Source organism: Macaca nemestrina, chromosome 11 (genome assembly GCF_043159975.1).
Source record: "Macaca nemestrina isolate mMacNem1 chromosome 11, mMacNem.hap1, whole genome shotgun sequence".
NCBI classification, from domain to species: domain Eukaryota; kingdom Metazoa; phylum Chordata; class Mammalia; order Primates; family Cercopithecidae; genus Macaca; species Macaca nemestrina.
In genome coordinates, this window is record NC_092135.1 from 77,856,711 (window position 1) to 77,868,957 (window position 12,247).

The following is a 12,247-nucleotide window of genomic DNA, read 5'->3' on the forward strand; positions in this document are numbered from 1 at the left end:
TGTTGCCCAGGCTGGTATGATCTCGGCTCACTGCTACCTCTGCATCATGGGTTCAAGCGATTCTGTCAGCCTTCTGAGTAGCTGGGATTACAGGTGCCCGCCACTATGCCTGGCTAATTTTCGGTATTTTTAGTAGAGATGGGGTTTCACCATGATAGCCAGGCTGGTCTCGAACTCCTGACCTCAGGTGATCTGCCCGCCTCAGCCTCCCAAAGTGCTGGGATTACAGACGTGAGTCATTGCGTCCAGCCTGGGCTTTCTTCTTTATGTTCCATCTTGGCATATGCTAAAACCACAGGGTCAGTAGGGACCAAGAGATCAAACAGGAGATGCCTTATATGATCAAATAGGAGGGAATTCTTTTCTTCAAAGGCTTAAAGGAGATTCCACAACCCTCCATAGTAAATTTGTTCAACATGTCTCTGACAAAATTTATCCATTAAAAAGAAATCATGCAGCTGCTGAACAAGTTTCGACTGTTATTTTCTAAACCATGGTGATAGAAACAGTAATCACTATGGCTTTCAGGGAAAACCTTAACATATCTGAAGGTCATTCCTGAGGCCTTCCAAGAGGCTAGTATATAAAACAAAACAAAACTGACAATGACAAGAACAATGAAACAGGCATTTTGAACATTTAACATTCGTGAAGCTAAATATTGAGGTTTTAGGTTGCAAAACTGACTACTTAGGAGAAAAGACCAGAAGAAGAAATCTCTCTCATGATTAAATAAATTTATTAAGTGTTTAACAGTATGCAGTGTTATACTAGTTGCTGTGCAAAAAGTTCAGGGATTCTTTTTTGTATTAGACAGCTTTTGTTGTGTAGCAAACTATTAATACTCCAAAACTAGTGACTTAAAAGAGCAAATAGTTATTAGTTCTCAAAGTTCTGTCCTTCTGGTCAGTGCCAGACAGCTCAAGGCTCACTCACATTTCTGGCACTTGGCAGGCTGACTGGTCTGAAGTGGGCTTACTACTATGTGTGGCAGTTGGCCCAATATTGGTTAGAGAAATGGTCATGATCTCTCATTATCCAGCAACGTAACTGGGGCTCATTCTCTTGGTGATGAAAGGATTTCCAGCACCAGGACAGGCCAATCTTCTATGCACAAGAACTATTCGAGCTTCTGCATGCATCATAGTTGCTAATGTTCCATTGGCCAAAGTAAGTCATATGCTGGATTTAAACCTCTCACAGAGGTGTGAAAAAATATACCTGGGGTAAAAAAGTTGAAATTCTAATTATGGTTCAGACAAAAACTCAGATTTGGCATTGGATATCTATTTTGGTCCCAAGGGTGAAGTGAAGGAGTATATCTCATGATAATAAGGGGTATACATAGAGGGATTCGAGAAATTTATGGCCATGTTATAATCTCCCACTTCATGCATCTTTGTCTACAGTTAAGATAAAGCAATAATTTCAGCTGTATTTGAGTTGAAAAGAAGGTCAAAAGCAAAGGTTATTCTAGGAGACTTTTACATAGCTTCTTTTGCTATTTCTACTGAACAGAAAGTGTACAAATCCTAAGGATTTACAATTCAATGTAAAATGAATACACTTGCGTAACTAACACTCATGTCTGAGAAAAGAATATTACTAACACCCCAGTAGTTTTTTCCCAACACTTATCCCTTCTTCAACATTACCCCATTCTCCTCCTCAAAGGTAACCACTATTCTGACTCGATTAGTTTTGCCTGTTTTACAACTTCATGTAGATGGGATCATATACTGTGCATTCCTTTGTCTGGCTTCTGTATTCAGCATATATGCTTGTTAGACACATTCATGTTATTGAATGTAGCTGTGGTTTTATCACTTTCATTATGTGCATTTTATTCATTGCATGAATATAACACAAATTTGAATGGGTTATTTTCAATTTTGGCTGTTGTGCATGTCTTTTGTTGCACCTGTGTGCACATTTTTATTGAATAAATACCTAAGAGTAGAATTGCTGAATCAGGTCGAGCACAGTGGCTCACGCCTGTAATCCCAGCACTTTGGGAGGCCGAGGCGGGTGCATCACGAGGTCAGGAGTTTGAGACCAGCTGGGCCAACATGGTAAAACCCCATATCTACAAGAAAGACAAAAATTAGCCAGGTGTGATGGCCGATGCCTGTAATCTCAGCTACTCAGGAGGCTGAGGAAGGAGAAGTGCTTGAATCCAGGAGGTGGAGGTTGCAGTGAGCCGAGATCGCGCCACTGCACACCTTCCTCGGTGACAGAGTGAGACTCTGTCTCAAAAAAACAAAAAAAGAAAAAAAAAAAGGAAAAAAAGAATTACTGAATCATAGGAAACATGTATGTTCAAATTTAGTTGATACTATGCAACAGTTTTCTTCTTCTTCTTTTCTAAGAAATGTCAGGCTATAAACCATTCTTAGTGCTCACTGGTTTGTGAACACTGAGCATAGAGATAGCCACTTTTTTTTTGCTCCAATAGTATAGGCACAGCAGAGCAACTGAGTTTATGGGGCTGGCAAGTCCAGGAGAGCATCTGCAGGGCAGTGCAATGATTTTCTTTAACACACTTTCATGCATACATTTTATCTTCATTTGGTGTTCTAGGCTTTAAGCTAATGCATTTTTGCCTTCTACTTTCTCCTGGTTTACCATAAAATGCTTATATTTGGACTTCAATTGGGTAAATAGTAGTTCTCCCTGCATTTAAAATTTCATAAAACCTCAATAATCCAAAGTGTATCAAATCATCCTGCCTAGGATTCAAGGAAAATAACTTAACTGTTCCCCATTCATTTATCAAATGTTTATTGAACACCTACAAGCGATTTTTTTTTAAATTAAACCTGGGGATATAAAGAAATGTAAAATTCAACTTCCAATCTCCAAGAAGTATCTACAGTAGTTGATGACTCTTTCATCAGTAGCTGTCTGCCCCTTTCTCATGCCTTCCTGTCCTCCTGTCATTTCCACAATAGTTGCCCGCAGCATAAGTAAGCAATGCTTAGCAGGCTGGCAGCTGTGAATGGGATTATTTGTGCTACTGTAGGCAGCATCTTTCATACACCACAAACAATTTCCTCTTCTCTCCTTTACCTCTTTGGATAAATCCATGAATTTAGTCTTTTCCTTTTCTGGACAAAAAATTATATTAAGAAGAGTAAAATTGTTCCAGAGACTTGAGGAATGGGTATAATACTTTTTCACATTATTTCCTGTATTTTAAGAGCCTGTATGTATTTGTGTGTAATGGGATTTTCAGACTACATTTATATTGTGTAAGAAGATTGAAAATGTTCACAATGTTCTTGCTATTCAGTATTTCATATTGTAAAATGATCTCCAGAATACATTGGTTGTTAAGGTAATGTGCTCAAGTATCTTTGTGGCTTAAAGGAGGTATTACAACTCCCAAAATAGCTACGGTTAGTCCTTCTCACTGGTAATATAAAACCAATTTTTGTTTGTGAATTGAATTGTTGCACTTGTGCAATGCATTTCAAAGCCCAGGAAGGGTGCTGTTAAAGGCCAGATTCTCTGTAATTTATAAAAATGGAGCAGTGATTTCTAGTGAAACAATTAACCTCATCTAAAAATCTCTCATTTAGATATTTCCATAAAGTATTAAGAGACACCGAAAGGTCCTTTATTGTATTTTTTCCATAGGCATCTTTATTGAGTCTGTACTTATTTCCATCTTTAGTTAAAAGAAAGAGCTGCAAGCAAAAGTATGCAAGCAAAAGTATAGTATGGTAGGAATAGCTGATTGTACCAAATGATTCAAACTATCCATCAACAGGAAAATCCTTGAATTAATACAGATACTTTTAGTGCAAGTGGTACCAATCCAAATCAAAGTAGCTTAAGTAAAAGAGGATTCATTTGCTCACATAACTGGGAGGCTAACTTCAGCCACAACTCAATTCAGGGACTCAAACAAAATTGTTCAGATTCTGCTCCTCTCTCTGGGCCCTGCTTCCTTTTGAGCTACACTGATCCTCTCCTACTGCAGACTACCTTTTTCCATGGATCTGTGAATGGTCCAGCTGCAACAAATACCCTTCCTGCTCTGCTATGCCCTTAGACATGGCCATGTGTTTCACGGCCACATTGAAAAACTACAAGAGAAGAACTCCTTGTGGCCCAGCTTAGGTCATATGCTCCCTCCTGAACCAATTACAGTGCCCAGGGGAATGCAGTACTAGGTATGGCCAGGCCAGGAAGTTATTTTGTTGGCTGGTTCACTAGAATCATTTCATCAGCGAGAGGAACAATCCTCAGACAAAAAGCAGCATACGTTCAGTACAGCTCTCACAGGGGCTTCACATATATTAGTCACAAAAATAGTTTTAGGGCAGGGAAGATCTATGATTAAATAAACAGGGTGCTATATGAAGAATGGAACTCACAATGACTCCTAATTCATACCAAAGATACTCATTCCAGGATTTCCTGTTACCAGGAGAGAAGCTGACTTGCAGCAGATTCAATCTCATTTGCCCAATCTTTTAGGTATCGTAATGCACGAAATTACTGATTAAACAACTAAGTAATTCACTTTAACAACCACTTGACTGTCACTGAAGTGTCTGATCAAAAATTAAGGTATTAGCTGTGTGAGGTGGTGTGTGCCTGCAGTTCTAGCTACGTGGGAAGCTGAGGCGGGGGGACCACTTGAGCCCAGGAGTTTGAGACCAGCCTGGGCAACATAGCAAAACCCTATCTCTACAAATAAAAAGATGGTTAAAAAAAATTAAGGTTCTTGCAAGAGTGAACCCTCCAAGGTAACCTATGGACTTTGGGGATGATGTGTCAATGTAGGTTTGTCAATTGTAGCAAATGCACCCTGCTGGTGGGGGTTGTTGATAATGGGGGAGTTATGCACATGTAAGGGCAAAGGGTACCTGGGAAATCTCTGTACCTTTTGCTCAATATTGCTGTGAACCTAAAATTGCTTTAAAAAATAAAGTCTATTAAAACATTAAAAAAATACGGACATAACAAAATGAAGGTATTCGGGTATTAGATCATCTAATTATCTAATTCTCTAATATAGCATTAAAATAATTCAATAGTCACAGCTAGTTGTCCCTCAGATAAAAGTTGGTTACCACTACAGTAAGAAAACAGAACCTGTATGGGACAATCATATTAACAGGCTAATAATGATGCTTATATTTGTAGAAAACCTACATATTTCCCTAGATTATCAAAGTATCTTGACAAATAAAAACAGTTGGAACATTGCTGTATACCACTCTATTAAATGAGTTTCTCATTTAAAACAAATTTTGTTCTCACAAAAACAAGAGGGCAATAGAAGTCTACAGAGCTTTATTTGAGTAGACAATAGTGATGCTGTGTAGGAGAAGTGCCATCATTGCCATCCACTGGAGTAACTCCTAAATGTTAAGTCTATGACAATGGTAATGAACTGGGACAATCTTTCCCCCCAGGGCATAATTGGTAGCGTCTGGAGATGTACTACAGGACTGGGAGGTTTGTACTCTTGGCATCTAGCAGGTAATGCCAGGAACACTGCTGAATATCCCGTGTTGCACAGGATAGCCCTACACAACAAAATAATTAACTGGTGCAAAATGTCAACTGTGCTGAGGTTAAGAAACTCTGGCCTATAGCAAGATGCAGAGGGAAAGGCAATGTTTAAGATAAATGATAAGGGTATTTCCTATATTTTCTGCTAGGATGTTCATAAATTGAGGTCTTACACTTAAATCTTTAATCCATCTTGAGTTAATTTTTGTATACAGTAAAAGGGTCTAGTTTCATTCTTCTGAATATGGCTTGCCAGTTATCCCAGCACCATTTATTGAACAAAAGAAATAATCAACAAGTAAACAGATAACTTATAGAATGGGAGAAAATATTCACAAATTATGCATCTGACAGAGGTCTAATATCCAGAATCTATAAGGAATTTAAACAAATCAACAAGCAAAAAATAAATAACCCCATTAAAAAAATGGGCAAATGGCATGGACAGGCACTCCTCAAAAGAAGGCATTCAAGTGACCAACAAACATGAAAAAATGCTCAATATCACTAATCATCAGAGAAATGCAAATCGAAATCACAATGAGATACCATATCATACCAGTTAGAAAGGCTATTATTAAAAGTAAAAAATCAACAGGTGCTGACAAGGCTGAGGAGAAAACAGAACACTTACACACAGAACAGTGTGGGAATGTAACTTACTTCAGTCATTGTGGAAAGCAGTTTGAAGATTTCTCAAAGAATATAAAACAGAGCTATCATTTGACCCAGCAATCCCATGACTGGATATATATGCCCAAAATAATGTAGATCATTATACCAAAAAGACACACACACTCCTATCATCATCACCGTGCTATTCACAACAGCAAAGACGTGGAATCAACCTAGGTGTCCATCATTGGTGGATTGGAGAAAACAAACATGGTACCCATACACCACGGGATATTACACAGCCAGAAAAAATGAAATTATGTCGTTTGTCACAACATGGATGCAACCAGTGGCCATTATCCCAAGCAGATAACATGAATAGAAACCAAATACCACATTTCTCAATTATAAGTGGGAGCTAATATGGACATAAACATTGGAACAAGAGATACCACAGACTACTAGAGAGGAGAGGGAGGGGATGGGGATGGGGGCATGAGTCGAAAAACTACCTATTGGGTACTAGCTCATTACCTGGGTCTGACATACCCAATATAACAGTCCTACATAGTATCCCTGTATCTAAAATAAAAGCTGAGGCCAGTCAGGGTGGCTCACGCCTGTAATCCCAGCACTTTGGGAGGCTGAGGCGGGCAGATCATGAGGTCAGGAGTTTGAAACCAGCCTCGCCAACATGGTGAAACCCCATCTCTACTAAAAATACAAAAATTAGCTAGACATGGTGGCAGACGCCTGTAATCTCAGCTACTCAGGAGACTGAGGCAGGAGAACCACTTGAATCTGGGAGGCGGAGGTTGCAGTGAGCCAAGATCACACCACTGCACTCCAGCTTAGGCAACAGAGTGAGACTGTGTCTCAAAAAAAATAAAAATAAAAAATAAAAGCTGAAATTAAAAAAAAAAGGATAAATGATAAAAAAGATCTCAATGCACAATGCATTAAGTACTGATCACAGGGTCTTTTAACACATGGGGCTTGAATTGCATACTTTTATGAGAGTAGCAAGGTAGATGTGCTGAATTTTGAAAGCTTTGGATAGGCGAACAGAAAAGGATATTTCAAGTGGAAACGTACACTGGAGGCAGACATCCAGAGATGAGAAAGAACAATGTCTTTTCAGGACAGTAAATAACCAGCCCTGTCCAGCAGTGTTTGTGCAGCAAGGCAATCAGCAAAAAACGTTTTCACTTGTCAAGTGGGATCATGTGGCTGATGCAGTCCTGGTTCTGCCATGTCTTAGCTGGGTAAACACCAGCGTGCAAGCCGTAAAATTGGGATATCTCTTACCTTACAGTTGTTCCTGTAAAAATTAGACACTGACATGTCTGTCACATCATCTTGCTTAAAGGATGGCAGCTCCTAGAGCAAATATTAAGGAAAGACAGGTTGAACTTGAAGTTTAAAGAAACTAAAGTAACAGGGTGGAAATTTACATGTATCCTATGGGCTGAAAGAGTCATTGCTTCAACGTATAAGGCAGTGACAGGATGAAAATAATGCTTTCGATTAATCTGAATCTAGGTGGATGATACGTAAGTGGTCACTGCATTATTCTCTCAGCTTTTCTGAATGGCTAACATTTTTCAAAGTATAAGTTTTTATTTTTTAAAAAACTTGATTATTGGCCGGGCGTGGTGGCTCACGCCTGTAATCCCAGCACTTTGGGAGGCCGAGGCAGGCAGATCACGAGGTCAGGAGATCGAGACCATCCTGGCTAACACAGTGAAACCCCATCTCTACTAAAAATACAAAAAAATTAGCCAGGCATGGTGGTGGGCGCCTGTAGTCCCAGTTGCTGGGGAGGCTGAGGCAGGAGAATGGCGTGAACCTGGGAGGCAGAGCTTGCAGTGAGCCGAGATCGCGCCACTGCACTCCAGCCTGGGCAACAGAGGGAGACTCTGTCTCAAAAAAAACCAAAAACCAAAAAACAAAACAAAAAACAAACAAACAAACTTGATTATTTTCTGCTTCCTCCTGCAATAATTTAGGCTCAACTGAGGTCTCTGTTGTTCATGGCTATATCCTCAGCAACTCAGTACATGACACACAGCAGAGATGACCAATAAACTATTGTCTAACAGTTCAAACAGAAAAGAACAAGTGAAAAGGGCCAGAACTATGGTGACAGCAGTTTGTGTGGGAAGATAGGGGTCCATGCCAAAGTTTTTCCAAAGCAATTTGGTGATTTGGATATAGACTAGCAATGCAAACTCAGGTGATGGGAGATTGGTAGAACCAATTGCAGGAGGTTAGAAAATATGCAGATTTTAGGAAAAACGTATTTTACATCCCTGGATTACAGGGAGGGAGTAGGCCAATGAAGTGCAGAACTAAAACTTGACAAAAGTTTTAGAGCAATTTAGCTAGCATGGATTGCTGAGGTTAGCAAAGTAAAAGGTTTTTCAAGAAAGATGAAGGACCTTATCTTCCTACTCTATGAGGAGCAGAAACTGAAAAGTGACCTTCTTTGTATAACAGTGCCATTCCGAAATTAAGTAATAGTTTTTGAGGGTCTAGAGTGGAGTCACAAATTAGCTACTGTAAAGTTAGTTTGCCTGTAGATAATTTTGTTTGGACAGGTTAATTCTAGCCTGTTTAACAACTGTCAACATTTAAAAATCAGAAGCTACATAAAAATTCTGATTCTTTAATTCTTTCAAACACCAGGCAGATGGTCAACCTTGTCTTCATTTTAACAGGCGGAATGGGATGAAGCTGAGTAAATGCTGCTGCCTTTAAATGACTCCAATTCACTACCCAATTTGTCTCATTTGTGATATTCACCTGGACCCTGTAGGTATTAGAGTTTGCAATTCCTGGTCTAATGGTATTATGTCAGCTTTAATGAAAATGGTAAGAATAAAACCAGTAACAGCAGTAATAGCGCACTGAGCATTTAGTTGCAGGCACTGTTCTAAGTATACCACAGAGATCACCCACCATTTGAGGGAGGTGCTATAATTGTACCATTGTACAGGTAAAAAAACTAAGAGGTTCAAAGACCTGCCTAAATGTCAACAGCCGGAAAGTGGTAATGGTGAGATTAAAATTCCAGTCAGACTTAATTTGCAGTTGCCAAATAGTATTCAAATTAAATGGTACTAAGTTACTCTATATGAAACCTGAGTCCTTTCCTAAAAGCAGATACCTCCATTTCAGCCACAGGAACTTGTGCTCTCTTCTGCGGTATATACACAGACATGGAAACCTCTGTGTGACTTTGGGTTGTTATCTCATTGCCTCTTTTACCTGTGCCTAAGATGATCTGAAATGAACTCAATAGCTTAGTTTCTCACCATAAATCATGAACTTTGGGTGGCGGGAGGGGAAGGTGGGAATGGTAGAGACTTGTCTTCATTTTTATGTCTAGTAAACATAAAATGCATAGATACAATTAACCAACTTCAAGAAGCTGAAGTTTTAATTGGAGATATGCAATAGACTCAGAGGTTTTTAACGAGGTTTAGTAATATGTAGGTGAGTACAAATGGAAGTTGCAGAGCATGTTCAGGGCTGAGGGTACACGAGATCACAATGAGAGCCAGGAATACCATTTGGAGATGTTTCCATGAGTGTTTCAAAGTGTGTAATGTGAAAATGTCCATGTTAAGGGAACAGGTTTCCAAGACGTCACACTGGGCACTCTGTGCTCTCTCCTAAAGTATCAGTGGGTATTAAAGTTTGCTTGGCTGAGGAAACATTCCATGGAATATACACAGAACAGAATGAAAGAACTTGAAAGATCAGACAGAAAGGACATTTGACTACACTGGAAAAAGTGAGAATTGGTTTGGAAAACAAAGGCATCAGGATTCTAAAAAAAATCTATGGGGAAGATTTTAATCTGCTAATCTATGAGGTTTTTTTGCCGGGGTGGGGGTGGGGGTGGGGGATTACATATCAGTTAAGTCAAAATGAAAATGGTGTAAACAAAGCAAGTCAAGAATAAAAACCTCACTCATAACTATCATGGGTAGCCAAAACCTTTGTTTCTCATAATACATTTGAGAAATGTGAAGTAGTGGTATAAGACACAGGAAGTAGGTTGCTTTAGCTAATAGGATATGTACAGGTACTATGATAGAAGTGATGGAAAATTACTCTGTCACACCTTGACTCCAAAACAATCAATTCATTTTGCTGTGCTGCTACTTTAACACATTTTTTTTTTAAACTATAAACGGCATTACAGACGGAAAGAAGCAATCAGAATGAACCAGTTGGAGCCTGAATTTTCTTCCAAATCTTTGCTGTATGCTGTGAAAAAAGAAAACTGCTGAATGCCCACTGTGTTACAAGCTACTCTAGGGCCTTTGACTTCATTATTTCATATAATTATCACTACAACTGTGTAAGGTAGACAGAAGTATTTTAAAGATGAATCAGAAGGTCAGAAAAGTGAAATAATTTGCCTAAGTTCACACAGCTGCTAAGAGACAGAGGTGATTCTCAAATCCTTCTCTCTGGCTTTTATTCATCCTCCCGTTGTGCTTTGGAATGAAGATGATCTGAGTTAAATCCTACTACTTACCAACTTGGTGGCCTGAGCCTAATTAATTTCTTTGGACTCCAGTCTCCTCTTCTGTGATGTGGGAAGACAATACCAATTCCCCTGGGGTTGTTTTGAAAGAATTAAATTTGTTGATTTGTTCATTTATCCATTCAAATGACAGATCATGGAATGGGGGAAGTAAAGAAATGCTGGGGCAGGCATTGGTAACTGATTATAACAAAGTCAATGGATCAGAAGGTTTGCTGAGGTGAAAGGATTTCTAGAATAGTGGTACTAAAGCAGGTGAACTGCTTGGGAAGTGGCCAAAGTATGATGCTTCAAGAAGGGATATCAGAGGTGGTATGATTTGAAAGCCAACCTAAAGGGGATGAAAGTGGGAGTAGGTAGCTAGGGATGTAGAATTAGAACTTTGGAAGCAAGGAAATTGAGAAGCAGAAAAGGAATGAGCATGCAAAGTATCTAGAATTCAGTTGATCCTTAAAATGCTAACCCTAAAAATAGTGTAAAAATACAGAACTAGCAAACACAGGCAACATGTTACTTGTTTACACATTAAAAGGATGAAGGTGAAAAATCTTCCTGAGTGGCAGACAGTACATATGAATACATCATAGTTGACGCTGTAGAAATGCATTTTGAAGGCAGAACAGCATAGCTCTTCAATCCAGCTTCTAGTCTCCGCTTCTGATATAACTCACTTATACTAAAAATATTTCTGCTAGAGGTAGTTATTAATTGCTTGTATAAGAGTATACAAAATAGTGAGGAGAACACACACATAAGACAAAACACAAATTAAGTAGAATAGGAAATGTAAACAAAAATTTCCAGGCAATATTTGCTATCAAAAAACATCTGTATTTCAGCTGTTCCAAAAAACATCTCTATTTCAGCTGTTCCTTCTGCCTACATAGTTCTTCCCAAGGAATTCACATGTCTCAAGTCCTCACTCTGTTCAGATATCTGGGCAAGCATCACCTCATCAGAGAACTGCTCTGACTGTTCTCACTCAGTCTTGCCTTTCTCTGCTTTACTTTTCTTCATAGCACTTATCACTACTGGATATATCACATATTTATTTATTTTTGTCTGTTTACCATCTCCCACCCCTGAACTGTAAGTCCCAAAGAGCAGAGACTCTGTTCACTGTTTTATCTCTAGTACCTAAAACAAACCTGAGCAAACAGTAGAAGCTTAATACATATTAATAAAATTTTAAAAATAATCTAATAACTCTAAGGTCTTAAGCACTTAATAAAATGAATGGGTTCCCATTTTTACATGTAAAAGTCATAAACTAAGGTTAAAGTGGCGAAAACAAACTAAAATTTCTAGTCTACTGTTTTTTACTTTTTACCAACCCTGAAGATGAGGATTCAGGTAAAAAAAATAAACTATTTCTCTTAGGGCTCATGGCCCACATGTTTGTTAAATCCAATTTGCTCAGCTTGTAGTTCTGTGGAATGCACTGTCCATGATAGTCCCTTCCAATGAGACCAAATTTTAACCAACACAAAGGGAAAAAACACTAAAAGGAATGTATCCAAGCTGTCTCATTCAAATGAATGC

At 38.8% G+C, this 12,247-nt stretch overlaps 1 non-coding gene across 1 annotated transcript; it reads right to left on the reverse strand.

Moving 5' to 3' along the window:
• Positions 1-2,369: 2,369 nt before the first annotated feature.
• Positions 2,370-2,507, reverse strand: LOC112423222 (small nucleolar RNA SNORA43). The gene has a single exon (XR_003013703.2). It is a non-coding gene; the product is annotated as a small nucleolar RNA SNORA43 (small nucleolar RNA).
• Positions 2,508-12,247: the final 9,740 nt, after the last annotated feature.